The 26,859-nt window shown below is 52.3% G+C and overlaps 1 protein-coding gene across 1 annotated transcript in view; it reads right to left on the reverse strand.

The window, feature by feature from the left end:
* IGSF21 (immunoglobin superfamily member 21) overlaps positions 1-26,859 on the reverse strand; it is a 280,582-nt gene that overhangs the window by 126,330 nt on the left and 127,393 nt on the right. The window lies entirely within an intron of this gene.

A 26,859-nucleotide genomic window follows, 5' to 3' on the forward strand; every position in this document is an offset into this window, starting at 1 on the left:
AAGCGTCCTCTTTTGGAGGTAACCATGCACCATGAGAGGGCAGAGCCACAAGGGGAAATAAGCCTGGGTTCCCGAGCCACCTCATGAAGCAGAGCTGCCCTGGAGACGGATCACCAGACCCAGCTTTTTGTGAACAAAAAACAAACCTTTGTTGCATCAAGCCACTGAGACTTAGGGGTTATTTTGTTAATGCAGCACAACCTAGGCCATCCTGACTCATACACGTTCCTGCAGCCCACCTTCTGAACAACAGCTGGGGAATTATTTCCAGAACATAAATGTGAATGATCTTTGAACCGTATCACTCCCCACTTCAAACTCTCCACCAAGCCCCACAGTACACGATGAATAAGAACCGTAAGGCCCTGTGTGACGTGTACCTGTGTCCTCTCTGCGCCCCGCCCCCTCCCACCGTGTTCCAGGCACACATCTGACCTCTGGACAGTGTCGCCAAGCTCAGCCTTCCACAGACACCTCTTGCCTGCCGTGTTCCTCCTCAGATTGTTGCTTGACCCCTCCTGGTCATACAGAGCTGTGTCACTGTCATTTCCTAAAAGACACCTTTCTGACCAGCCCACCTAGGAAGCCCCAGGCACCCTCTCTCACATTACCCTAAATTATCTACCCCACACTTACCACCATCTGATACTGTCTTGCTAATTAACTAATGAATGGTCTTCTCCCCACCCCACTAGGCAAGGAGATTGCCTTATTCACCGCTATCTTCAGGTGTCTAGAATAGCTCCCGGCTTATGGTGGACACTGGGCTAGTGCTCCTGGACCAGGAGCATTAACTTTTATAGCTGCGCGAGGTGGGATTCAGCCCAAGAGGAAACTGAGGCCCAGTGAAGTCAAAACCAGTCAATGACAGTGCTCCGCCTGGCTCTGTCTAACTCCACACACATCCTCTTTCTCCTCTAATTTTTGCCTCTTTTGAAGATATTTTAATTACATAGGGTTTATGATCCAACACAGAGAAGACAGCTACTCTGTCTTCAGCAATTTCTGTTAACTCAGCCCTCGCCCTAGGGGGTTCCCAGTCGGATGGGGAAGATGCGGTCCTTTTCTTCTGAAAGAACACGCAGGCTGCGGCTAAAGACAGAGTCCCCGCACCTGAGCAGATCCCCGGGGCATTTACAAAGCAGCATCTAGGGGAGCGCCTGCGGTCAGAGGACCTGCGAATTCACCAGGAGAGGGAGAGAGGGAGGGGATGAGGGAGACGGAGGACACAGAGACAGAGACAGGGAGGCGTGAGCAGGGGCCACCCACACCTCCCCCGGGTGAGAGACGGCGAGCAGACTGGCCGGGGGGCCAGCGGGCAGGGGAAGCGGATGCTGTCGCGGCTCGCCCTGCCGGCGGGAAGTGAGTCTGAGGACACGCCGAGGGGAGACAGTGGGGACTCGGGGCCTGGGGTGCAGTTTCTGACCACTGCCGACTCCTGCGCCAGCGGGTTTCCGTTGCTGCGTCAAAGACCCCAAGCTCGCCCCCGTGAGCCGGTGGGGGGAGGGGGCGGCCAGACCTACGATGAGAGCAAGCCCCGGAGCCTAAGGCTGGAGCTTCTTCTCTGCCCATTTCTCTTACTTCAACCAGAGAGATTTACCGTCCAGGGCGAGGAGAGACACTGCTAGCACGGAGCTGGGCTCGGGAAGGGGCTGAAGGGGCGAGCAGTCCAGCCACGCCCTCCAAGCTCAGAAAGGCTGCCCAGGAGCTGCCTTTGCACAGAGCTCCGCCCGCCAGGACGCTTGGCGTCTCCCCTCACCTGCTCCACCTGGTGAAATGACGCCGGCGCCCAGGCCTCAGCCCACCTGGACGCCACCTCCTGTCTGAGGTCCCTTCGTCTCCCCCCACGCAGCGTCTTACTCCCTCTGCTGGGCCCCCAGCCATCCCCCGCACTCAGCTGCCCTCACGGCTCTCCTGGATCCCTGCGGCAGCCGCCAGCCCAGAGCCCCCAGCCCGCCCTGTGGGCCTCCACCTCCACCCAGCCGCCCCTCATTAACCTCACAGCCGCCAGAGACCAGCCAGCCATCCCCAACCTTTCTCGGTACCGGGGGACCGATTTCAGGAAAGACAGTGTTTCCACCGGGGGTGGGGTGGGGTCGGGGGAAGGGTTTCAAGAGGAGCAAGCACATTGCAATTATCGTGCAGTTCATTTCTAATCCAGTGCTGCCGCTGACCCGACAGGAGGAACCGATCCCTGGCCCGGAGCTTGGAGACCCCTGACGCTGGACAGTGCCTGCCACTCCTCTGCATGAAAGAGGGTTCCCCTCTTTGCCCTCAGGGTTAAGTTCAAGCATCTTATCAAGATGAATACCTGATCTAGGCCCACCCACCCCTCCAGTTGCTTTTTGCTTCTTCACCTCTTCCCATCCAGACCCCAGCTAGATGGCCCACTTTGATTTTCCGGCTTGCCGTAATCTCTCCCCTTTCAGGGGGCCTGCACAAGCTTTTGGTCAAGTTTATCTCATTCTGCAACTCTTAGCTTCTACCTTCCTTCTTTGGGAAGCCAGCCCTGACCATTCAAGTCTGGGTTGGGTGTGCATACTACATAACCTCTCCATCACCCAACAAACGGTTCCGATCTATGCTGGCTGCATTCCCCAATGGGATGGAAGCTCCCTGGGGGCAGGGAGAACCTGTCTTGTTCCATGCTGTCCTCTCAGCACCTACCACAGAGCCTGGCGCCTCGGGTGCCCATGAAATATCTGTTAAGTAAATGACGTGGGATGTTGGATGGACGAGGTTTTCACCGAGGGCAGCTTGCTCCAGGGAGCTCGCCATGTGGTGCCACTGCACCTTGTCTAACCTGTGTCCTGAGGACCGTGGTCCAGAGCTTCCCCGGGGGCTTGGCGGTAAAGAATCCTCCAACGAAGCAGAGACGTGGGTTTGATCCCTGGGTTGGGCAGATCCCCTGCAGAAGGAAATGGCTACCTGCTCCAGTATTCTTCCGTGGGAAATCCCATGGACAGAGGAGTCTGGCGGGTTACAGTCCACGGAATTGCAAAAGGTTGGACACGACTTAGCGACTAAATAAGCCCACCGCGCTTTTGACCGCAATGGGCAAAAGCAAGATGCTGGGTCATTTCTCAAGGCCCCATGAGGGAGGCTGTCTGTCCGCTTTGGTAGGTGGCATTTCCCCAGCCCCCTCCCCTCTAATGGTCTAGAAATTCACAGCTGGGAGTTGTGCTGGTCTAATGGAAAATCCTGGCGTTGTTTCTCCACAGAAGCATCTATAAATCAGGCTGCACAACTTTGACAATGCCACAGAGGCGGCCTCCGACCGTCTGCCCAGAGCACCCCCACATTGTGCAAAGTTTAGAGACACACAGAGGGGTTAATTCTGACCGCTTGAAATGAATCGGAGTGTCTCCCTTCAAAGTCCAGTCAGCCAGCACGGGCCGGCTCCCCCTGTGTGCACAGCCCCAGTGGGGAGCGTGCGAGGGACAGAGGCGGGGCGGGGGCAGACCCAGCTGTGGGACACCGGCAATCCCAACCAGCTGGCGGCCTCTTCTTTGGCGTGTTCTGCGGGCACCTCTCCCCAGGGCTAGGAAAGCACCCTCCATGCCCTGTAGACACCTCCATGCCTGGCTTTTCCACTTGAGGGCTCACTCTTTTTTGCTCACTCTCTATTGGGCAGACTGCGAATGCATGGGAGGAGAGGCTTGGGGAAGCAGCTGGTGTTTCGAGTACTCACTCTAAATGAGTGTAGACACTGAAGCCAAATCTCCAGGGTTAGAATCCCACCTCTTTAATTTACTAGCTGTATGATCTTGAGCAAGCTGTTCCCTCTCTGTGCCTCAGTCTCCTCATCTGTAAAATGGGGCCAAGGAGAGTACTTTCCCGTAGGGTTGCTATGAGGATTAAATGAGCTAACATACATGAAGCACTTGGACAGTGTCTAGTCTCAAACCAGTGCTCAGTACATGTTCGCTTCTATTATATTGTGATTGATATTATTTGCCAGGCACTATGGTAAGCTGGAATCAAAATTGTTGGGAGAAATATAAATAACCTCAGATATGCAGATGACACCACCCTTATGGCAGAAAGTGAAGAGGAACTAAAGAGCCTCTTGGTGAAAGTGAAAGAGGAGAGTGAAATAGTTGGCTTAAAGCTCAACATTCAGAAACTAAGATCTGGCATCCGGTCCCATCACTTCATGGCAAATAGATGGAGAAACAGTGGAAACAGTAGCTGACTTTATTTTGGGGGGCTCCAAAATCACTGCAGATGGTGACTGCAGCCATGAAATTAAAAGATGCTTACTCCTTGGAAGGAAAGTTATGACCAATCTCGACAGCACATTAAAAAGCAGAGACATTACTTTTCCAACAAAGGTCTGTCTAGTCAAGCTTATGGTTTTTCCAGTAGTCATGTATGGATGTGAGAGTTGGACTATAAAGAAAGCTGAGCGCCAAAGAATTAATGCTTTTGAACTGTGGTGTTGGAGAAGGCTCTTAATCTCTTGGACTGCAAGGAGATCAAACCAGTCAATCCTAAACGAAATCAGTCCTGAATATTGATTGGAAGGCCTGATGCTGAAGCTGAAACTCCAATCCTTTGGCCACCTGATGCAAAGAACTGACTCATTTGAAAAGACCCTGATGCTGGGAAAGATTGAAGGCAGGAGAAGGGGACAACAGAGGATGAGATGGTTGGATGGCATCACCGATTCTTTGGACATGAGCAACTCATGTCGCTCGGGGTGTTGGTGATGGACAGGAAGGCCTGGTGTGCTGCAGTCCACGGGGTCGCAAAGAGTTGGACATGACTGAGTGACTGAACTGAACTGAACTGATGGTGAGGACTTGCCAGAATGCTCTCATTTTATCCTCACAGTCCCTCGGGGCGGGGTGGGGAGGCGGCATTAATCCCTTCATTTTCCAAGTAAGGGGACAGAGGCTTTGGAGGCTGGGACCTGCCACCCCCACTGCAAGCTACTCCTGGTCGAGGCTCGCTGGCTGGAGCTCCGGGGCGGCTTCGGGGAACTCATCCCTTGTTCCCATCCCTCGAGGCCCCACTCTGCCAAGTGCTCTGGAAACTCACACTCAAAGGACATGCCCTCCTTCTCCGCCACAACACAGGGTGGCAAAGACAGGCAGCGGGGGGGACTGTGGGGGGCAGGTCCCAGGTGGGGTTTTGATGGCCCAGAGAAGGAAGAATATGCACCTGCTGCTCCAGCCCCCAGACAGGTCAGAGCCCCTGTCTTGACTTTGGAAGCCTAACAGAGCTGGCCTCACCCTTGGGTCACCTAGGCCAGCAGCCCCTGGGAAGTGGAAGATACACATTGACTGACCATCTCAGGAGAACGAGAATACAGCTAGCATGGGGCTCTAGGGTCAGAAGGACCTGGGTTTGAGTTCCAGCCCTGCACTTGTGGGAAATCACACATCCGAGCCTCAGTTTCCCCATCTGTGCAATGGGGCTGCTTATAGCTCCTGCTTCGGGTGGTGCATGGACAACTCTTAGCCTAAAGCCTGGCAGGACATAAATCACCAGGAGGGATTTGTTCTCTCTTGCTTGAAACCCAAGCAGCTTCCAAATAGCCTCAGCAGCTGATGAATTTCCCCAAATCTTCTGAGAACCTGGAGTGGGGGCTGAACCCCAGGGCTGCCTGGGACCCTGGGAGGCTCTCAAGCCTGGGGCTTGTGTGGGCAGCACAGCCCTTTAGTGCCACAAGGCCATGCTAAACAGGCTGCCACAAACCCAGACAGCAGTTTGGTGTGAATGGATACGAAGCATCCCAAGTGCGGGGCTGGGGGATCAGGGCCCACGCTGTGTCGGTTCCCTTTGCCTTGTCAGGCAGGCGTGACTTCAGGGACATCACAGCAAGACACCGGCTGCCATCTTTGCGGGAAGCCGGAGGCGGAGAGACCGCAGAAGCTGAGCCGGAGGCTGCAGTCCTAAGCTCCACAAGGATAATTAAGTTGACTGGTGTTGGATGGAGGGAGATTACAAGATACAAGTTCCCAGGGATGTGAGATGCTGGCAAAGGGAGGGGGCCTGTCTGCCCAGTGATGAGACGGGGTAATGAGCTCAAAAGCACCAAGAGCAGGACGACAGGCAGGAGATATGGGGCCCGAGGCAGCAGGAGCACTGGGCAAAGTGGAGCCTGTTGGGGACCGAGATGCAGACAGTCTCTAAGAGATGCTCATTCAGGGAGCAAGACAGTATCACCCACAGGTTCAGGGGGCGAGCCTGGGAGCACAGCCTGCTGCAACTCCATCCTCAGCCCCTTGGGGCTGCTTGGGGAAAAAAATGAACTGAGATATTAGCACCGTTTTAGTTCAAGCAAGTTCCAGATTCAAAGGCAGAAAGAGGGACAGAGAGCTGAACAGTTCAAGGCCAGGTTTCAGAGTCAGGGCATCTATCTTCCCTTTCCCTGCAAGAAATGACACTTTTTCGCAGGAATGTCTGGTTGCAAAGTTCTGGCTCCCCTTGGGGTTCAAGGTTAACTATTCCTGCTCTTGAAAGAGGGGGGCATCAGTCAGGAGAATGCTTGGCATGAGGGTTAATGGTGTTTGAATCCTGATCAGAATCTAAGTGTATTTGGGACGTGGTGGGATTCCTTCCAGTCTTCAGACCTCTGTTCTTAATACATCTGCCGAAGAAGGTATACCAACGACTTCATCTTCCAAACACAGCAAGAGTAATCGAGGAAGCAGAGCCTGACTCAGTGCCTGGCACATACCAGGAGCTCATCACATACTTGTTCACTGATAAGTGAAATCTACCCAAAAAATGCAAAAAAAAGGAAGACATGAAATGTCAGCTGAGGAAATTGAATGCCTGAAGAATACAAGGAAAGCCACCACATGCTTATTAAAGAGAATAAATGAATTCATCTAATTTGTTGGATGCAAGATAAAGCCACAAAAAAATCAATTGCAGTACATTCTTATATCCCAGAGATCCACAGAAAATCCGATGAAAACAATTCCATTTATAATAATAAAATATAAATACTTGAGAGTTCTTTTAATTTGGGACACACGATATTTGTTCAAAGAAATTATAAAAACCCAATGGAGGCTCAATATTATGAAAACTATCAACATAATTCATTACACTAGTAAATTAAAGGAGAAAAACCATATGATTATTTCAATAGATTCTTAAGAAGCACTTAATTAATTTTGCGTTATAAAAACTCTAAGTGAAATTGGAATGGAAGTAAACTTCCTTTACATGACAAAAATAGTATTTATTGGTAACCGGCAGCAAATACCACACGGAATGTTAAATGCAATCCTACAAAAAAAATAAGACAAGGAAACATTTTGTAAGCATTCTGAAGGTTTCAGGCAATGGAATAAAGTAAGAAATTACAATAAGTTCAATGAGTAATAACAATACCAATGTTTATACGGTGCCAGGCATTGTCCTAAGTTCATTGAATGGGATGAGAAAACGGGCGCAGAGAGTTAAAGTAACTGGCTCAGAGTCACAAAGCTTCTAAGTGGCAAAGCTAGGATTTGAATCTCAGTGATCTGGTCCCAGGACATGTGCTTTTATACACTATGAGATATCGTCTCTCAGGTGTTGAAACAGAAAGGTTGTCGTTTGCAAACAATATAGTTGCTCCCTCACTCAGTCCTGTCTGACTCCTCACGACCTGTGGACTGCAGCGCATCAGGCTGCCTTGTCCTTCACTGTCTCACAGAGTTTGCCCAAGCCCATGTCCATTGAGTCAGTGATGCCATCCAACCATCTCACCCTCTGTTGCCCCCTTCTCCTCCTGCCTTCAATCTTTCCCAGCATCAAAGTCTTTTCCAATGAGTCGCCAGAAGATGGAAATTAAACAAAAAGCCTATTAGAACTGACAAGTGTCAGTAAGACGCTTGCATAAAAGGCCAAGGTGCAAACGTGACGACTTCCTTCATTCCACGAGGCAGAAGCTCTCTACAGCAGCACCTCGCACCCTGCCTGGGACACAGTGGACCCTCGATAGCTAACTGCTGACAGATGAATCGGTAGAGAGTACAGCATCGCTTAGAAAGGCCAGCATAGTTCAGCCATTGCTCTATTGCAAAGCGGTTGGGTTCCTTCGAGGGAGCTACGGAACGACTTCCCTCCAGCCTCCAGCTGGCCCCCCTCCAGCACGTGCTCTCAGATGCAGAAGGCCCCTGCAACGACCCCTTCAAAGCAGAGACCCCCGCCTCTGCCATCTCAGCCTGACACCCGGATGGGGTCCTGGCACGCTATCCTGCAGCCTGTGTGCCCGGGAAACTAGAGCGCCATCACGAGCTAACATATGGAAAACACTTCTGTAAGCTGGGAGTGGGCAACAGACAGCGTGATTTATTGTTCAAACTGGGGTAATTCTGAGAGGTTAGTGCCGTTATCATCCGCCCATCTCACAGGCACTGAGGTGGAGGCTGAGAGACGGAGCAGAAGAAGGAGGCGGGCCCGGAACTGAATTCAGATCGCTCCGCCTCCGGCACCTCTTTCGCTAAGTGGCCTCTTCACCTCTTGTCCACGCACTCCTTGAGGCACAGGGTGGTCCTCTTTGGAACACCACCAAACAGAGGGTTCTGTACATCAAGTCGGTCACCTTGGACTTTTAGGAACAGTGGATTTGCAGGGTGTTTAAGGAACACCACCAAGGCTGGGTGGTGGAGGGCAGGAGAAGGGAGACTGCCACGTCCAGGCAGTGACAAAGGCTCCTGTGACCAGGAGCTGGGAAGACGCAGGTGGATTCAGGGTACGCTTTGAGGGCTGACTCAAGGGAAGAGCTGTGGGGTGGGGGCAGGAGCAAGAGAAGGGAATGGGGGAGCAGGAAATATCCCTTTGGCTTAAGTAATCTGGTCCCATCACTTCATGGCAAATAGATGGGGAAACAATGGGAACAGTGAGAGGTTTTGTTTTTGGCTTCAAAATCACTGCAGATGGTGACTGCAGCCATGAAATTAGGATGCTTGCTCCTTGGAAGAAAAGTTATGACCAACCTAGACAGCATATTAAAAAGCAGACACATTACTTTGCCAACAAAGGTCTGTCTAGTCAAAGCTATGGTTTTTCCAGTAGTCATGAATGGATGTGAGAGTTGGACCATAAAGAAAGCTGAGAGCCAAAGAATTGATGCTTTTGAACTGTGGTGTTGGAGAAGACTCTTGAGAGTCCCTTGGACTGCAAGGAGATCCAACCAGTCCATCCTAAAGGAAATCAGTCCTGAATATTTGTTGGAAGGACTGATGCTGAAGCTGTAACTCCAATCCTTTGGCCACCTGATTCGAAGAGCTGACTCACTAGAAACGATCCTGATGCTGGGAAAGATTGAAGGCAGGCGGAGAAGGGGACGACAGAGGATGAGATGGTTGGGTGGCATCACCAACTCAATGGACATGAGTTTGAGTAAACTCTGGGAGTTGGTCACGGACAGGGAATCCCGCTGTGCTGCAGTCCATGGGGTCACAAAGAGTTGGACGAATGACTGAGCGACTGAACTGAACGGAACTGAAGTGAGCCTGATAAATGGTGATGGCATTTACTGAGATGGCAAACAATGGGAATGGGTCTGGGGGAGAAATACCGAATTTTGTATTGGCCGTATCAAGTCTGAGATGCTTATCAGACATTTTCCAGGAGAGGCCCAGAGATCTGTAAAACTGAATGATGCTGCTCTTTTGCTTAAAATCCTTTGAATGCACCCGATGGACAGAAGCCAAGCTCCACTGCCTGGAGCCTCAACTCTGGCTCATTCCGCTTGGGTTCCTTGTTGCTCTCAGCCTCCTCGTTCTCCTGTGCCTCTGTTCTTCACCAGCGCCCAGTGGGATTTCCATGGGCCACCCTCGGGGCCTTTGTACGTGCCCTGGCCTCTGCTGGTCATGCCCTCTGTCCCCTCCTTATTCCGAAACAGCCCCAGACTAGGGCGGGGCTCCGCTCGGTGGCTCTCCTAGCAGAGCACAAGCCTGGGCCGGCATCTCGGTGTTGCAACCACAGCTCTGCACAGGTTGTTCCTTAAGTGGAAATAAACAGCTTTCCAACACCCTCAATTATTTTGGAAGCACCTGCTCACATATAATTAATGTGCCAATTAAAGTGATTATTATCACCATGAAAGCAGGTCCCCCAAGATCCCACTTGACAACACTTGTTTTGACTCATCTGAGTTACTCCACTGCCTTGCAAAATAACAACAATAATAATAATCAACATATTCATTTCTTGAAGGATGGTCTCCATTTCAGATTTTCCACACTAATCCAGGCCAGCTGTCTCCCTCATCAGCAGGATTTGCGGAGACTGGCTGCCCAGACCCAGCTCTGGACAGTAGCATCACACATCTTGCCATGTTCATCTGAGGGACGTGGGCAGGCGCCCTGGGTGTGTGTGTGTGTGTGCGGGGAGGGGCGTGCAGGGAAGGGTGTGGAAGGATAGGGTCCTGTCCTTTCCACCTGTCTCCTCTGCCTGTGTGTTTGTCTCGGGGTAAGTGAACCATGCTGCCTGTGTCGTCTCTGCAGGCGGAAGCTGTGTTTCCCCCCGGGGTCCTCCTTCAGTGCTGACAGCCCCCGCGTGGATCTGTACCGCCGCCTCTGCAGACAGGTGGCTGCGGCTGTGTGATGATAAGGGCATCCTGAGGTGGCCAGCCTCACCCTGGCCCCTGGCCCTCTCTGGCAAGCCCTGTGCCAGACCTAAGGTGCTTCCCCAAGAGGCATCCAGATGGCCCCAGTCCGCTCTGTGGATGCTGAGAAGATCCTGCTGCAAGGAAGTCAGGCCAGAGGACGGACTCTGCTCCATCTTACTCTCTGCGGGGCTTGGGGTCAATTGCTTTACTTCTCTGAGCCTCAGTGTTTCCATCCCTAAAATGGACAATAGTATCAGCATCAGATGGCTTCTGTGGGGACCCAGTGGGGTGATTCTGTTAATGTCCCTGACATAGCCTAAACCATAGTGACGGCGTTGATGAGGAGGAGGAAGAGAGAGGAGCCCCATGCCAGCAGGGTTCAGCCCCCAGGTTGCCTGTCACTCCAGGTGGAAATCCTTCCCACCCCCAGGAGGGTATTTATGACCTCCAGTTCAGTTCAGTTCAGTCACTCAGTTGTGTCCGACTCTTTGCAGCCCCATGGACTGCAGCACGCCAGGCCTCCCTGTCCATCCACCAACTCCCGGAGTTTACTCAAACTCATGTCCATCGAGTCGGTGATGCCATCCAACCATCTCGTCCTCTATCATCCCCTTCTACTCTTGCCTTCAGTGGAAGCTAAAGAAAGAACAGGCTTTGGAGCCAGAGAGCCGGTTTGAAGCTTGACCCAACTCCTCCTTAGGAGCACAACTCAGAGCAAGTTGCTTACCCGCCTCTAAGCTCAGTCTCCAGGCTCAGACATGGGAATTAGAGGGTCCAGCCTGCAGGGACCCGTCCATCCGCCTCCAGTCGTCACCCTCCTCCCGAGACTCCCTGAGGTCTCTGAATGCCCAAAGCCTCTTCTTTCACAGGAAAACTCAGGAGATGTGCCTGAGAGGCTGGGAGGGGCTAGACACCCCAACAGCAATGCAGAGGCCTCGATGATAAGTCCCAGGCAGGGTGGCGTGGACACAGCTGTGCTTGACCAGACCTCCGGCTGTGGACTGCTCTTCTGGCTCTGCTCTCCACCCTTACAAACTTCTTCACACACACACCCGTGCCCTCTCAGCCCCCAGGCATCTGACACCTCCTCTCCTTTGAATGGTCACTCAAGGGTGCGGCACCCACATGAAGCAGATTCCCAGAACATCCACAGCCACCCTCCTCCTGGGGGATCTAGGACTTTCTCGATTCCTGGTGTCCCACACTTGGTGGGTGGTCTAGCCAAGTGGGCCGGAGGCCCACCCCCGCCTTGCCATGACGTCATCACTGGGCAGCTGACCTTGATGCAGCGCAGAATTCCGGAGCTGAAATGGACAGGGTCATCCTGCTCTGGACTCCCTTGGGCCGAGAAGACATAAATCCTTTCTATGGCATTTAATTTTTTTCATACATTTATTTATCTTTGACTGCTCTGGGTCTTCACTGCTGCATGCGGACTTTCTCGAGCTGTGGTGGGCAAGGGCTACGCTCTAGCTGTGGAGCACAGGGCTCCCCTTGCTCTGGCGCAAGGGCCCTAGGTGTGCCAGCTTCAGTAGCTGGTGCAGGGGATTCGCTGCCCCGTGGCACGGGGGGTCTTCCTGGAGCAGGGATTGAACCCGTGTCCTCTGCATTGGCAGGTGGATGCTTAACCACCGGACCATCGAGGAAGTTCTTCATTGCACTTTCGACAGGTAGCCACTGCAACTCTCGCTTAGACACTCTCAGGGGTAGGGAACTCACAGTCTCCAAGGCATCCCATCCATTGTTGAGAAGCTCCACGTGCAAGAAAATTACTCACCTCATCAACTAAGAGTTTAGCTCCATGTCCCTCAGAGTCACACTGGCGGTCACTCACCGATTCATTCATTCTCTGAGTTATGTGCTCAGACACAAACAGGACACCCGGTCTTTACCAACAACGCAGTTACATTCTGGAAGGGAGACATTCAACGTTCAATCCCCCTGCTGTGAGCTCTTAGCTAGCAGGCACTTGTCCTTTAGGGGAGTAGTTACCACAATTTCACAGAAATTTAACAGTCTTCTAGGCCATACCTGTTACCCTGCTTAACTACAAACTCCGTAAAGACAAGACCCCATGGTTCGATTCCTGGATCAGGAAGTTCCCCTGGAGAAGGGATAGGCTACCCACTCCAATGTTTCTTGGGCTTCCTTGGTGGCTCAGACAGTAAAGAATCTACCTGAAATGCAGGAGACCTGGGTTTAATCCCTGGGTTGGGAAGATCCCCCAGAGAAGGGGATGGCAACCCACTCCAGTATTCGTGCCTGGAGAATCCCATGGACAGAGGAGCCTGGTGAATTACAGTCCATGGGGTCCCAAGGAGTCAGACGTGGCTGAGCGACTGACACTTTCAGCAACATCACTGCCCTTACTCAGTGCTCTAGTCTGAATGCTTGGCACATAGTAGGTGTTCAAGAAACACCTGCTGCATAAATGAGTGTGATCGTCCAGTGTGTTAAGTTCTAAGGTAGAGTTCTGAATATTTTAAGATGCCTGGGTCATGGCAATTGCATGAGGAAGAAGATGGAAGGGAACAGAGGATGGGGAAAGGTCTCAGGGGGTAGCCCTGCAGCTGACCTTGAGGGCAGGTCACGGTTTGCTGGTCTTGGAGGGCAGAGGATGCAGCATTGGCATCAGCGTGGAGGTGGGAAAGAGCGCTGGCATGCTCCAAGAGCCGCAGACAGGCCACGTGACTCCAGGGGCGGGCCCACGTGGGGACATGGTAGGCCGCAAGGCTGCAGGAAAGCAGCCAAGGGGGCTGCTGAGTGAAGGACCTCGCGTGCTGTGCCAGTGACCTTGTGCTTGGTTCTTAAGGCGACAGGGAATTCTCGCGAAGTGCGGGGCAGCTGCAGTGCATTTTAGAAGAGGGCCAGGCTGTGCCTGTCTGCGTCCGGGTGGCTGTGCGATGGCCCTGGGGACACCTCTGAGGCCCCTGGGGAGAAGACACCGCCACTCTTCACATAAAGCCGATGCGCCCGACACAGAGGAGGTGGGCAGAGGAGGGGAGGAGGGACTTAGGCGGGAGGAGGATGTGGAGCTGGGTTTCTGGGAGCCGGCTCTCATTTCAGTCCTGTTCCTTTGTCATTGGCGCACTGGAGCGGAAGTTCACCTTTAATCCTCCTCTGACAAGTTAAGTCAGCCCCCTTGTCACTTAAACCCAGCAGAGCTCAGCCAGGCAGAGTCGGCTGGAAATCACGCTCTGGGCTTAATATAGCTCTGGCATCCACTGGCTCAGAGGCCTGACAGCGTCTCTGGCCGGGATCTCCGCCCGGATGCAAAATTGCCTAAACCTCACTCCAGGCAGAACCCGACCAGGAAGGGCCAGCCCCCTCCCCCGGGCTGGGTCTGCTGGGGGTGAAGAAACCAAGGAAAGGGTGTTGGCTGCAAAGCAGGAGAGAGCGCATCCTATAGAGACATCTCACTTCACTCTCATTTTACTGATGACTCTCCCGAGGCTCAGAGAGGGGCAGTCGCTTGCTCAAAGTCACACAGCAGGACAGTTTGCCCCCAGCCACTGGTCTTTTCTTGTCTGTGCATTTGGTGAGGACAAACTCCCCATCAACACACCCACCTTGGATCTGCAGTCTGTCCTGTCTTCTTTGCACGGACATGCAGCGGGGGAGCCTGTTACTGGTGGGGTCCACACGCGTGCCAGCAGGAAGTCTTGTTTATTCGATCATCCACTCCAACTCCACCCCCGCCCCTCGCCCCAACAGTTCGGGAGCCAAGAGCTCTTATCAGCCTTAGGTAAGCATCTCCAAGAAGAGAAATGGTCTCATTGCCAATATCAGAAACCTGATCTTAATCCCCCAAAGAGGATAGATTTCTCTGGTCAGAACCCCTTCCCTTGCACCAGAGACAGCATGAAGAGCTGCCAAAGCAAGCATTTCTTTACTTCCTCTTATCTCCTTCTTCCATCCGACGGTGTCTGTGCACCCGTCTGGGTTGACTGGCCTGTGGCATCTGCACTGAGCCCAAATCACCCGACTCTTCCCACCTAAGGCTGACTGCAGTATCCCTGCCTGCTTGGGTCCCCAGAAAGCTTAAGGACCACAGGCTTTCTGTCGCAGCCTTGCTGCCTCTTGGTCTCCTGGACCCATCCTGAGTGCTACCCTGGTGACACACGGGTGGAGGCAATGACACTCCCCACATGCCACCCTCACAAGCCCTGGACAGTCGCTGCTGCCATTTAGACGGACCTTTGTTCTCAAAGTAATGTCTCTGCTATTTAATATACCATCTAGGTTGGTCATAGCTTTTCTTCCAAGGAGCAAGCGTCTTTTAATTTCACGGCTGCAGTCACCATCTGCAGTGATTTTGGGGCCTAAGAAAATAAACTGTCACTGTTTCCACTGTTTCCCCATCTATTTGCCATGAAGTGATGGGACTGGATGCCACGATCTTAGTTTTCTGAATGTTGAGTTTTAACCCAACCTTTTCACTCTCCACTTTTACCTTCATCAAGAGGGTCTTTAGTTCTTCTTTGCTTTCTGCCATAAGGGTGGTATTGTCTGCATATCTGAGGTTACTGATATTTCTCATGCCAATCTTGATTCCAGCTTGTGCTTCATCCAGCCTGGCATTTACATAATGTACTCTGCAAAGAAGTTAAATAAGCAGCGTGATAATATACAGCCTTGACATACTCCTTTCCTAATTTGGAACCAGTCTGTTGTTACACGTCCAGTTCTAACTGTTGCTTCTTGACCTGCATACAGGTTTCTCAGGAGGCAGGTCAGGTGGTCTGGTATTTCCATCTTTTTCAGAATTTTCCACAGTTTGTTGTGATCCACACAGTCAAAGGCTTTGGCATAGTCAATAAAGCAGAAGTAGATGTTTTTCTGAAACTCCCCTGCTTTTCTTTTTGATCCAATGGATGTTGGCAATTTGATCTCTGGTTCCTCTGCCTTTTCTAAATCCAGCTGGGACACCTGGAAGTTCACAGGTCACACTGCTGAAGCCTGGCTTGGGGAATTTTGAGCATTACTTTGCTAGCGTGTGAGATGAGTGCAACTGTGAGGTAGTTTGAGCATTGTTTGGTGTGGCTTTTCTTTGGGATTGGAGTGAAAACTGACCTTTTCCAGTGGCCACTGCTGAGTTTTCCAAATTTGCTGGCATATTGAGTGCAGCAGTTTCACAGCAGCATCTTTTAGGATTTGAAATAGCTCAACTGGAATTCCATCATCTCCCCTAGCTTTGCCCACTGGGGCAGGGGCTCTGGGTGCAGCAGATCTGGGTGTGGCACAAGCCCTCTTGGAGGAGGTCCCCAGCAACCCCGCCATAGAGCTGCCAGAACTTACACAGGACTGGGGACACAGACTCTTGGAGGGCACACACAGAACTTTGTGTGCACCAGGACCCAGGAGAAAGGAGCAGCGACCCCACAAGAGACTGACCCAGACTTGCCCGGGAGTGCCCAGGAGTCTCCGGCGGAGGCGTGGGTGGCGGTGGCTGCTGCAGGGTCGGGGGCCCTGAGTGCAGCGGTGCCTCTGTGGGGCCTTCTCAAGGAGGCGCCTTTATCTTCACTGTCCCCACCATAGTTTGGCCTCAGATCAAATGACAGGGAGGGAACACAGCCCCGCCCATCAACAGAAAATTGGATTAAAGATTTACTGAGCATGGCCCCGCCCATCAGGACAAGACCCAGTTTCCCTCACAGTCAGTCTCCCCCATCAGGAGGCTTCTGTAAGCCTCTTATCCTTCTCCATCAGAGAGGAGACAGACTGAAAACCACAATCACAGAAAACCAATCTGATCACGTGGACCACAGCCTCGTCTAACTCAACGAAACTATGAGCCATGCTGTGTAGGGCCACCCAAGACGGACGGGCCGTGGTGGAGAGTTCTGACAAAACGTGGTCCACTGGAGAAGGGAATGGCAAACCACTTCAGTATTCTTGCCTTGAGAATCCCATGAACAGTATGAAAAGGCAAAAAGATAGGACACTGAAAGATGAACTCCCCAGGTGGGTAGGTGCCCAATATGCTACAGGAGATCAGTGGAGAAATAACTCCAGAAAGAATGAAGGGATGGAGTCAAAGCAAAAACAACACCCAGTTGTGGATGTGACTGGTGATGGAAGCAAGGTCCGATGCTGTAAAGAGCAATATTGCACAGGAACCTGGAATGTTAGGTCCATGAATCAAGGCAAATTGGAAGTGGTCAAACAGGAGATGGCAAGAGTGAATGTCAACATTCTAGGAATCAGCGAGCTGAAATGGACTGGAATGGGTGAATTTAACTCAGATGGCCATTATATCTACTACTGTGGGCAGGAATCCCTTAGGAGAAATGGAGTAGCCATCATGGTCAACAAAAGAGTCCGAAATGCAGTACTTGGGAGACGCTTAGGGGAAATGAATCACAGATCTTTACAATTTAATGATGCCTGGACTTGGAAGTTCTCCCTGAAGGGAAGGGGGTCCACCGTCTCCTTCTTTGCATCTCCAGCCCCATGTATGATGCTCAGTGCTGAGCAGGGTCTTGGGAATGGCTGACATCCACAGGCCACTGAGTTCATGGCAGGATAGAGCTGGGATCTTTCCTTCAAATACCAAGTGCATTGCTGTATCCCTCTAGACTCCCCTATGCAACCACCTTCACAGCCTTGAAAAGAGATGCCATCAGTTCTGGGTAGCAACCTGGGGGATTTTGGAACACGTAACGCATTTGCTAGCTGATGAACCACATGCAAATGGAGATGGACCAAATAGAAGCGATGGTGTCTTTGCGTTATCAGCAAAGGTTTGCCCAGAAGTCCAAGGTCAAATCCTTTTAATAGTCTAAACCTCAAGGCTTTGCCACAGCTGGTCTTAGTGCCCCCTGAGCCCACTCCAGTCAGGCATCTGCCCGCCCCCCCCCCCCCCCTCCACCCAAGGAGGCTGCTCTGGTCCAGGCCCCCAGCGGGCTCCATGTTGCAAATTGATGGACATTCCTTGATTCCTTTAAGTCTTCTCCCTGCAGCTTTGGGTGCAGATGACTATTCTCTCTTTCTTAGACCACTTTCTTCCTTGGGGGTCCGGGTCACCTTACTCCATCATCTTTCTTTATATCTTGCTGGCTGCTGCTTCTCAATCTCTCACTGGTTTACTTCTCTGTCTCTAAATTCTGAGTGCACAGGGTCTGCTCTGGGTGCTGTTCGGTTGCCCCCTCCCCCAGGTCATCTCATCCAAGCCCATGGCTTTAGGTCCATCCATACTCTGTTGACCTCCAAGGGTAAATCTCTTCTAATCTCTCCCCAGGAACCCAGATTTAGCTTCCTCTGCTCCTCGGACTGCTCTCTCTTCACATCTTAGCGGCACCTGGAGCTTAACATGGCTGACAAAAAAGCCCTTCCAGCCTTCTCCTCCGTGTGCCCCTCGTCTCAGTAAGCAGCACCATCCCACATCTGGTGGTGAAACTGAAAGCCAGGCGCCATCCTGAGTCTTGCCTTCCCCTCCCCCTCCACATGTCAGCCAGCCCTTTGGACTCAACCTACAAGTCGCAGCAGAGCTTCTTTGCCCTCCCATCATCTCCACTACAGCGGGCCTGATCCTCTCCCAAGCCTGTGCTACCTGAACTGTTATAATAACCCTGCTTCCAGTCTTACGTCCCATGGTCCATTCAACCAGACATGATCTTTCAGTAAAGGTAACCAGATCCTGCTACTTTCCCGCTTAAAACCCCTCCAAAGCTTCCTGCTGCCCTTAGAACCACTCCAGACCCCATGGCTTGAAGCTCGAGGCCTGCATGAGTGGTCCTGCCCCTATTCCTCACCTTGTCTCTTAATTCTCCTTCGCTCACTTCATTCCGGCCATGCAGTGGGCTCTCCTTCTGCTCTTTGAACACACAAAGCTCAGCCCAACACAGGCCTTTGCATTTGCTCTTTCCTCTGCCCAGAGTGCTCCATGTACCCCTCTTGGCATGGTGGGGTCCTTATTGCCTTTGAGGTCTCAGTTTAAATGGGAGTCTTTTCCTGACCATCCCATCCCTTTTTATCACATCCCTCTATTTCAATGACGTGCTCCGCCCTTATCATCTAAGGCTTTCCAGGTGGAGCTGGTGGTGAAGAACCCGCCTGCCTGCGGGAGACATAAGAGACTTGAGTTCGATCCCTGGGTCAGGAAGATCCCCTGGAGGACACCATGGCAACCAATCCAGTATTCTTGCCTGGAGAATTCCATGGACAGAGGAGCCTGGCGGGCTACAGTCCATAGAGTTGCAAAGAGTTGGAGATGACTGAAGTGACTTAGCAGGCCCTTGACATTATCTGGTGTTTTCTTGCTTATCTTTTTAGCTGCTTCCTGGTCCCCCAGGCCCCCAGGTAAACTCCATGAATTTAGGATCTTGTTGTCTTGTTTCTTGATGTGCTCCCAGTGCCTCAAACTATCTATCTTAGTCACCATGTGCTGAACTAATGTTGAATGAATGAATGGAGCAACTCCTCTACCAGTTTCCCAAAGTCCAGGACTCGGTCCTCAGGTCTCAATCCAGAAGATTATGATGCAGTAACTGTAGGATGAGGCTCAGCTGTCGGTATGCTTTCACTAGCCCCTCTGAAAATTCTAAAGGGCAGAATGGACAGCTCCTGCTCCTTTGCAACCGAACTTCCCTTCAAGACCAAGGATCGGGGCTGCAAGAGTAGCAATTCACTCCGTGACCTCTAGAGGGAGCTTAAAGTTGCTCCCATCACTCCACCCCCCGGAGTAGGTGTCTGATAGGGCTTCAGGACGAATACAGTCTATGGTTGAGGGTGGAATTAAAAGACTGCAATCGAACTAGACTTGGAAAGATGCCTGCTTCCTCTCCGTGTGTCATTACGCTTATTCTACGATCAGTTGTCCTTTGGTGGGCCTTCTCTCTGGTACTTTCTCTTTCTTCTCATGTGACTGGTGTGACAAAATTAGGTATGGTACCTTCCTCATCAGGAAAAGCCTGCCCCTGTGGGAGGTCAGGGGGAAGGATGGAGACCTGGGCACGGCAGCTCAGCCAGCTTCACCCTGGCTCGGTGAAGACGGCTTCTTGTCTTCCTTAATCCCTCCCTCCCCCAGACCTTGGATCTGTAAGACCAGAGAGGAGGGTAACAAGGAGCAGCCAGATTGAGTGGCTGCCAGGCTGGGCTCCAAGCCAGAGGGGCCAAGGAGTGAGGCAGCCCAGTCCTCTGGGACTTGGGCCCTGGTCTCCACTCATCACCAGGAGTATACCTGCCTTCCTGCCCTTATGATATCATCGGACTGTAATGACCCTTTATAATCATCATTTTCCGTTTTGTATCAGACAACAAAACATCGTCAAGGACTGAGGCTGACAGAGAGCCAATGCCAGTAAAGCCATTCTGAAATAACTTCTTGTTTCAGGGAGAGCTAAGTGAAAGTGAAAGTCGCTCAGTCGTGTCTGACTCTTTTCGACCCCAGGGACTATAGAGTCCGTGGACTCTATGGAATACTGGAGTGGGTAGCCTTTCCCTTTGCCAGGGTATCTTCCCAACCCAGGGATCGAACCCAGGTCTCCTGCATTGCAGGTGGATTCTTTACCAGCTAAGCCACAAGGGAAGCTCAGAGAGAGCTAAGATCCATTGGAATGGTTTAGCCATATGATAACATTTCCAAGAATTAAGTCCAGTGAGTACACCATTCAGTGTAACCATATAGTGACAAAGAGGGTACCAGCTTTAAGTATCACCTCTGCCCATCTTTGTTGGCAAGGCGGGTGGTAGGATGGAACTCAGGAACCTCATCATGGCAGTCCTCCCACAACACCTTCTTTCTCTGGATCCCTTGCTACCAAGAGACACGAGAGGACAAATGGTTACCATTTATTGAACCACTCCCGTGAGCTTTAGTTGGGTGGAATATAAGGACTGAAGTGGGACTGGGCTTGTTTAGTTGCAGACATTATCTCATTTATACCTACAATGTAGGTGGTTTCATGCCCAATTTCAGATGAGGTTTCTAAAGCAGAAAGGTTAGGTCACTGCCCAAAGTCATGTGCCCAGCCTCTGGACTTAATCCTTTCTCTAATGGCTCAGAGCAGCCATAAGCCCTCACTGCAGAGGCAGCCAGTGGAGCCCCAGAGCAGGACCTCACCCCGGCCAAGCAGCATCGTGGAGGAGGCATCTCCGGCCACTAAACAAACGCCGAGGCGCACAGTCCCCACCAGGTGGAGGAGGCGCGATAAGGGGCTTCTGAGAGCGGCAGCCTTATCACTCTCAGTAGATCGCCCCTCTATCTAGCTCCATGGCGCTCTGACCGCGGCCTCGTAACCTGGGCCCAGCGCAGCTCTGGGGAACAAATCGTGAAGGAAAGAGACGAAACAAAGGAAAGATGATAAAATACAACTGCTGTGAAAGGTTAAATTCCCAGGATTCTCTGTGGTTGTTCAATGGATTTCTATGATAGTAACAGACCTTTGGCTCTGCCTGCCGGGCAGGTGCCCGCCAAGTAAATGAGTTTAGCTGGCATTCCCGAATAAGAAATGTTCCTTTCCCCCCAACCCCACACTCCATAAAGGCCCCAGAGTACACAAAGACTCACACTCAGTCCCTGAGCAGACAGATACGATCGGCTGGACACAGAAGCCCACCTGATATGGAATGGGCTACCTGGCATGGTCTGTCAAAATGTGTATTTCCATGTCTAATGTCTATTCATGTAACAAATATTTACTGAGATGACTCTCCACTAGGCAGGTGGATGTAGTGGGGAAAAGATGTGGCCTTTGTGGTCGGGATGCTCACGACCCAGTGGGCAGACAGGTGTTTGGACCTAATGAGACACAAGTTGGAGTGCAGACACCCACAACCCCCAAGGAGGAATCACAGAGGAGGAAGTGTCTAGAACTTCCTGCAGAAGTCGGGAAGGGGCAGCATGAGCCAAGACATAGTCTTTATGGATGGCCTCAGTGTCTTCATCTGAAAAACAGGCTTAACAATTCCACCAGCCTCAGTGTCAACGTGAAAATGAAATGTTAAGGAAGTGTTACTCGCTCAGTCATGTTTGACTCTTTGCGACCCCACAGACTATAGCCCGCCAGGCTCCTCTGTCCATGGAATTCTCCGGGCAAGGATACTGAAATGAGTAGCCATTCCCTTTTCCAGGGAATCTTCCTGACCCAGGAATCGAACCTGGGTTTCCTGCATTGCAGGCAGATTCTTTACCATCTGAGCCATGAGGGAAGTCCCAGATGAAATGTAGCCATGTCTGTAAAGCTCTCAATCCAATGCTTGGCACAGAGTAAGTGTTCAATAATGCTAGTCACTCAGATTAGTGTCAGCAAAATCACTGAACGAGTCTCCAAGTTCAGGTAGAAATGGATAGAAATGACTAAGAAGAGGATGACATTTATCATTTGTTTTCTGGAGTGAAGTGAAAGTCACACAGTCATGTCTGACTCTTTGCAACCCCATGGACTATACAGTCCATGGGATTCTCCAGGCCAGAACACTGGAGAGGGGAGCCTTTCCGTTCTCCAGGGGATCTTCCCAACCCAGGGATCAAACCGAGGTCTCCTGCATTGTGGGCAGATTATTTACCAGCTGAGCCACAAGGGAAGCCCAAGAATACTGGAGTGGGTACCCTATCCCTTCTCCAGGGGGTCTCCTGCAACTGAACTATTAGGGACGCTCTGTGTTCTAGAACCAAAGTGAAAGCGAAAGTTAAGTCGCTCAGTCGTGTCCAACTCTTCGAGACCCCGGTAGACGGCAGCCCACCAGGCTCCCCCACCCCTGGGATTCTCCAGGCAAGAATACTGTGCTGCTGCTAAGTCGCTTCAGTCGTGTCAGACTCTGTGCAACTCCAGAGACGGCAGCCCACCAGGCTCCCCCACCCCTGGGATTCTCCAGCAAGAGCACTGAGGTGGGTTGCCATGTCCTTCTCCAATGCATGAAAGTGAAAAGCGAAGTCGCTCAGTCGTGTCCAACTTGTAGCAACCCCATGGACTAGACTGCAGCCTACTCGGCTCCTCCATCCATGGGATTTTCCAGGCAAGAGTACTGTAGTAGGTTGCCATTTCCTTCTCCAGGGGATCTTCCTGACCCAGGGATTGAACCCAGGTCTCCCGCATTGTGGGCAGACGCTTTAACCTCTGGGCCACCAGGGAAGCCTTGCTCTAGAGCCAGGTCCAATCTTAATGCTAAAGTCGGTTGCTTGTAAGGTGACTGCCTCCTGTTGGCCAAGCGTGGGATTGCACCCTCGCCCTATTGGCCACTGTATACTTGGCAGGTAAAAGTAATCTGCCCAAGCTCTGGAGAAGACTGTGAAGCTCAAATCTGGGAGGCAGACCCACACAACAGTGGAGAAAACGTGGGGAGGTGACCATGACACCAGCTCCTCGGGGGCCTGAACACTTTCCTGATGTCTTCTCTGTTTTCAAAGACGTCTTTTAAGAATGATAATCTTTCTTCTGTCCCCTTGTTCCCTGCAATCCAGTGATGGTAAGTTACATAACAAATACAATTCACTTTTTTTGAAATTCACTGTAGGGTGAGTTTGCCTAGAAAACTGGCTCAAAGGGCAGCCACTTTCCGTCTCTTATCAGGAAAGTAGAGGATATTCCAAGGAGGGGCCATGGCATTTTTCTCAATTATCCACAGCAGGCTGTCCAACAGAACTTTATGTGGTGACGGAAATGCTCTACACCTGCTCTGCCCAATGCGGTGGCCACTAATCACATGTGGCAAGTCTGACTGAGGCAATGAACTTCTAATTTAACCTGATTTAGTTGAACTGAAATGTAAATAGCGACATGTGACAAGTGGCTGCCACAGTGGACAGCAAAGATCCAGGGGCTCTGATCTTGTGCACTTTCTTGAGTCTCTTCTAGAGCTGCGTCGTCTTTGTCTATAATTTGGCTCGACCTCAGGGCAAAGTGTCCAAGGTGCAGACACTTGCCACCTCCTCCTATATCCCTGCTCACCCTCCAGCCCTAAGGGCTCCATAAGCCAAGACTTTCCCCAAATGCTGAGCCAGAGGTCTTGCTGACCCCGAGGGAAGGATCCCTTTTGCTTCACACCACTCCATCAGCTGCCCCAATTTGCCCAAAGAAGCCAATGCCTTCGTTGCACTTCTGAAAGCTTAGGACGACCCCATTGCTAAGCTCATGCCTTTAGGACCAGAGGGGAGGCTTCTGGACGGGACACACGTTTTGGGTCATTTTGCACCCACTGGGCCGAGCGTGCAGAGGCAGCCTCATCACAATGACCTGCTTTTCCCGGCTAAAGGGCTTGGAGACACAGCACTGGCCAGGCCTGTGTAATCTATTCATCTCCTTCCAAGGCGGGCTCTGTGAGCTCATTCATGGAGGACGGGCAGAGGAAGCTGGGGAGGGGAGCAAACACACGTACAGAAAGCAAACAAAAAAACAAGGCTGGGCAGCCCCTGCTTCGGGCGGGAGCCGGGGCGGGGAAGACAGGGGCGGGGGAATGAAGCTCTGGGGCTTGCCTGGGGCGATCCGGGACGGAGAGGGGCTTCCACTGAGGCTTCTCCCAGTCCCTCCAGCAGCCCCGCCTTGGTCTCGGCTCCTGGAGCCCCCATCGTGGTCGGCTCTCATCTCTGGCCATTCGGCCGGCTCCTTGGGATAGGAGGTGACAGGTGAGGGGAGGCCAGAATGGCAGCAGGAAGGAGAGGACTGATCGCGTGGAGCTGCTCCCCCGTCTGCTCCTGTCCCGTCCTCTGTCCCATGCCCACCACCACAGACAGACGTGCAGGGCTCCCCGGGTCCCAGGGACAGTACCCCATCGGGGACCCCACTTCCGCACTCCAGCCACAGAATCAGAAGGGCCCGGGCACTTGGCTTCAGTGCGCGATTTGCATGTGATTTGCATACATCTGCAACCACCCCACCCCCACCCCACCCCAATTCCAGACGCTTTTAAGTCAAAGGATGTGAAACGAAATAAATTAGTCAGTGCAGCCTCCCGTAGCCTGACAGGCAGGGCCCGGCACCCATAAGAGACATAACTGATTTTTAAAGCAGTCGATGGGATCACAAGCAGAGATGGAGGTGGGGGTGGTGTGGTGAACGGAGTTGGGGGTGCTCAGCATTGGGGTAGAGAGCGGGAAGGAGGAAGCGGGGGTCTCTGTCTGCACTGGGACCTGGGCATCCCGGTTTTCAGAGCACGCAGAGGTGAGCCACGAGGGAGGCTGCTTGTGGTTCCCCACACCCGGGCCTGGCACTGCCGTTGGCCGCACCCTGGCAGCCACCTCTGCAGGGAGACTTTCACCACTGATGCAGGGACATTCGATTTCCAACAGGAGCGAAGATAGCTGCTCCAAGGGATGGGGGAGCGATGAGATGCCTGCTGGTATTTTCCTGTTTCCAAGACGCCTCCCGTCTTCACCCCTATGGTTCCCATTGGGTCTCCGCGTTTCTCTCTGCCAGCTGGGCAGGCCTCTCACTGCCCTTCACTCCACGGAGGGTCGGGGCAGAGACGCAGTGCCATCGTCGGCAGCGAGCGGAGTTAATTTATCGAAGCCCTCTGCCAGGTGCTAATGAGACGCTCACAGCGTGAGTCAGCCAAGCGGTTCCCGGATCACGTAAATACGCCTCTTAGTGATGAGGTTCGCAGCGCTACTTAACATATGCCTTGACTTGCTCTAGGCCCGAGTGATCTCTCCAGGAAGGAAACCTCACCTGAAGCTGGTGCCCTCGGGGAATCAAATGTCAGATTCACATCTGTGGGTTCTGGGAGGCTGTGAGCTTGGGTGGAGAGTCCTTGGAGTGATTCTAAATGGGAGAGGGCTACAACGCTAAGATCGAGAACAATGATGTTGGTTAAAAGGAACCCAGGTCACAGCGCCCAGCATAACCACAGTGATTAGAAAACGATGACTCAAAGGCAGACAAAGCAAGAAGGCACAGTAAGGAGAGGATGGTTCAAAGCAAGGCTGGACCGACAGCAAAGAGGCTGAAGCGCCCAGTTCTGAGTGATGGCTCGGATGGTGAGGACTCCCCAGCAGGATCCTCTGCCGCTGGGTTTCCTTGCACCGCACCGCGGGTGTGGCTGTAGCTTGAAGGAGCTCAGGAACCGTTTCCAGATGCCTGATCACCAAGCAGTGCCCACCCAACCCCCACCTCCCACCCCCTCTCCACTCCACACCCCCTACCTCCAGAGCAATTCCACTTGACTGTATCACCCACTGGCTTCACTTTGAAGAAAGGGCAATACAACTTAGCAGAGGTTGGGGAAGGGTCGGGTTTTGATCCGCGGCTGGCTATGGCCAGTGGACCAAGGCAGCCCCCAGCCCACTTTTGTGTGACCCATGAGCCCAGGGTGGTGTTTTACCTTTTTCAATGGTTGAAAAAATAAAAAAGGGGAAGACGGTGTGACATGTGAAAAGTACATGAAATTCAAGTGTCTGTAAGTAAAATTTTACGGGAACGCTGCCATGCCGTTCATCGACATGCTGTCTGTGGCTGCTTCTGCACTGGAGCAAGAACTGGGTAGTTGCAACAGAAACCATAGGGCCCCAGAGAGGAAAATGTTTACTATCTGGGCTCCAGAGGAGTGTTTGCCAACCCCTGTTGTAGCTCATAGAGGCAGAGCTCTCCACCCAACCCAAGATGGCAGTACCCTGTTCTATGTACAGCCGGGTGCCACATGGCAAGAAAGTCAACGCCACCTCGAGCTTCTCCGGCGCCCAGCCAGCCTCGACTTACTCGTGGCAAAGTGAGACCAGGCTGGGATGCCCGGTCTAGACACACAGATATGTGTCTCCGCGGTTACAAAGGCCAACACTTGCTCCTAAGACCCCAAGCTGGTTCTCCTGTTGCCAACATCAGGGCCCTGGGCAGATGGGACATCTGCTCATCTTTATCAACATCCCTTCTCAGGATCTCCTTAGACCTCAGGATGCCAGACACCACTCCTATGTGTAATCAGATTAGAAGGCAGACTACATCTGTAATTTGATTTTTAAGAAGGCAGGAAGCTGTCCTGTTCTCTCTCCTCTGCCAAAAGCATTACCCAAACCCTCATGCCCCAAACTTCACCCTTAAGCGTTCTTTAATTACACTGCAGTCAGTGCGTTCCATGCTCGTAACTAATGCTCGGCTCGCAGGGGGTCTCCTGAGCATAAGAGCATGTCAGGAACATCAAAGATGCCAGGACAAGATAAACTCAGGTCACAAGGGAAGCCTGGACAGAGGGATCTTTGCAGAAGGATTCAGCAAAGGACGGGGGTCAAGCAGAGGGCGCAGGACAGCTCAGGGCTGGTGAGGGCTGAGGGCATCGCCGATCCCACGAGGGTCTCCAGAGAGGCTCCGGGTACTCCACCCCCCGTTCTGGTCAGAGGCACGGGGCGGGGCGGACCGCGGAGGGGA

Source organism: Bos taurus, chromosome 2 (genome assembly GCF_002263795.3).
Source record: "Bos taurus isolate L1 Dominette 01449 registration number 42190680 breed Hereford chromosome 2, ARS-UCD2.0, whole genome shotgun sequence".
NCBI classification, from domain to species: domain Eukaryota; kingdom Metazoa; phylum Chordata; class Mammalia; order Artiodactyla; family Bovidae; genus Bos; species Bos taurus.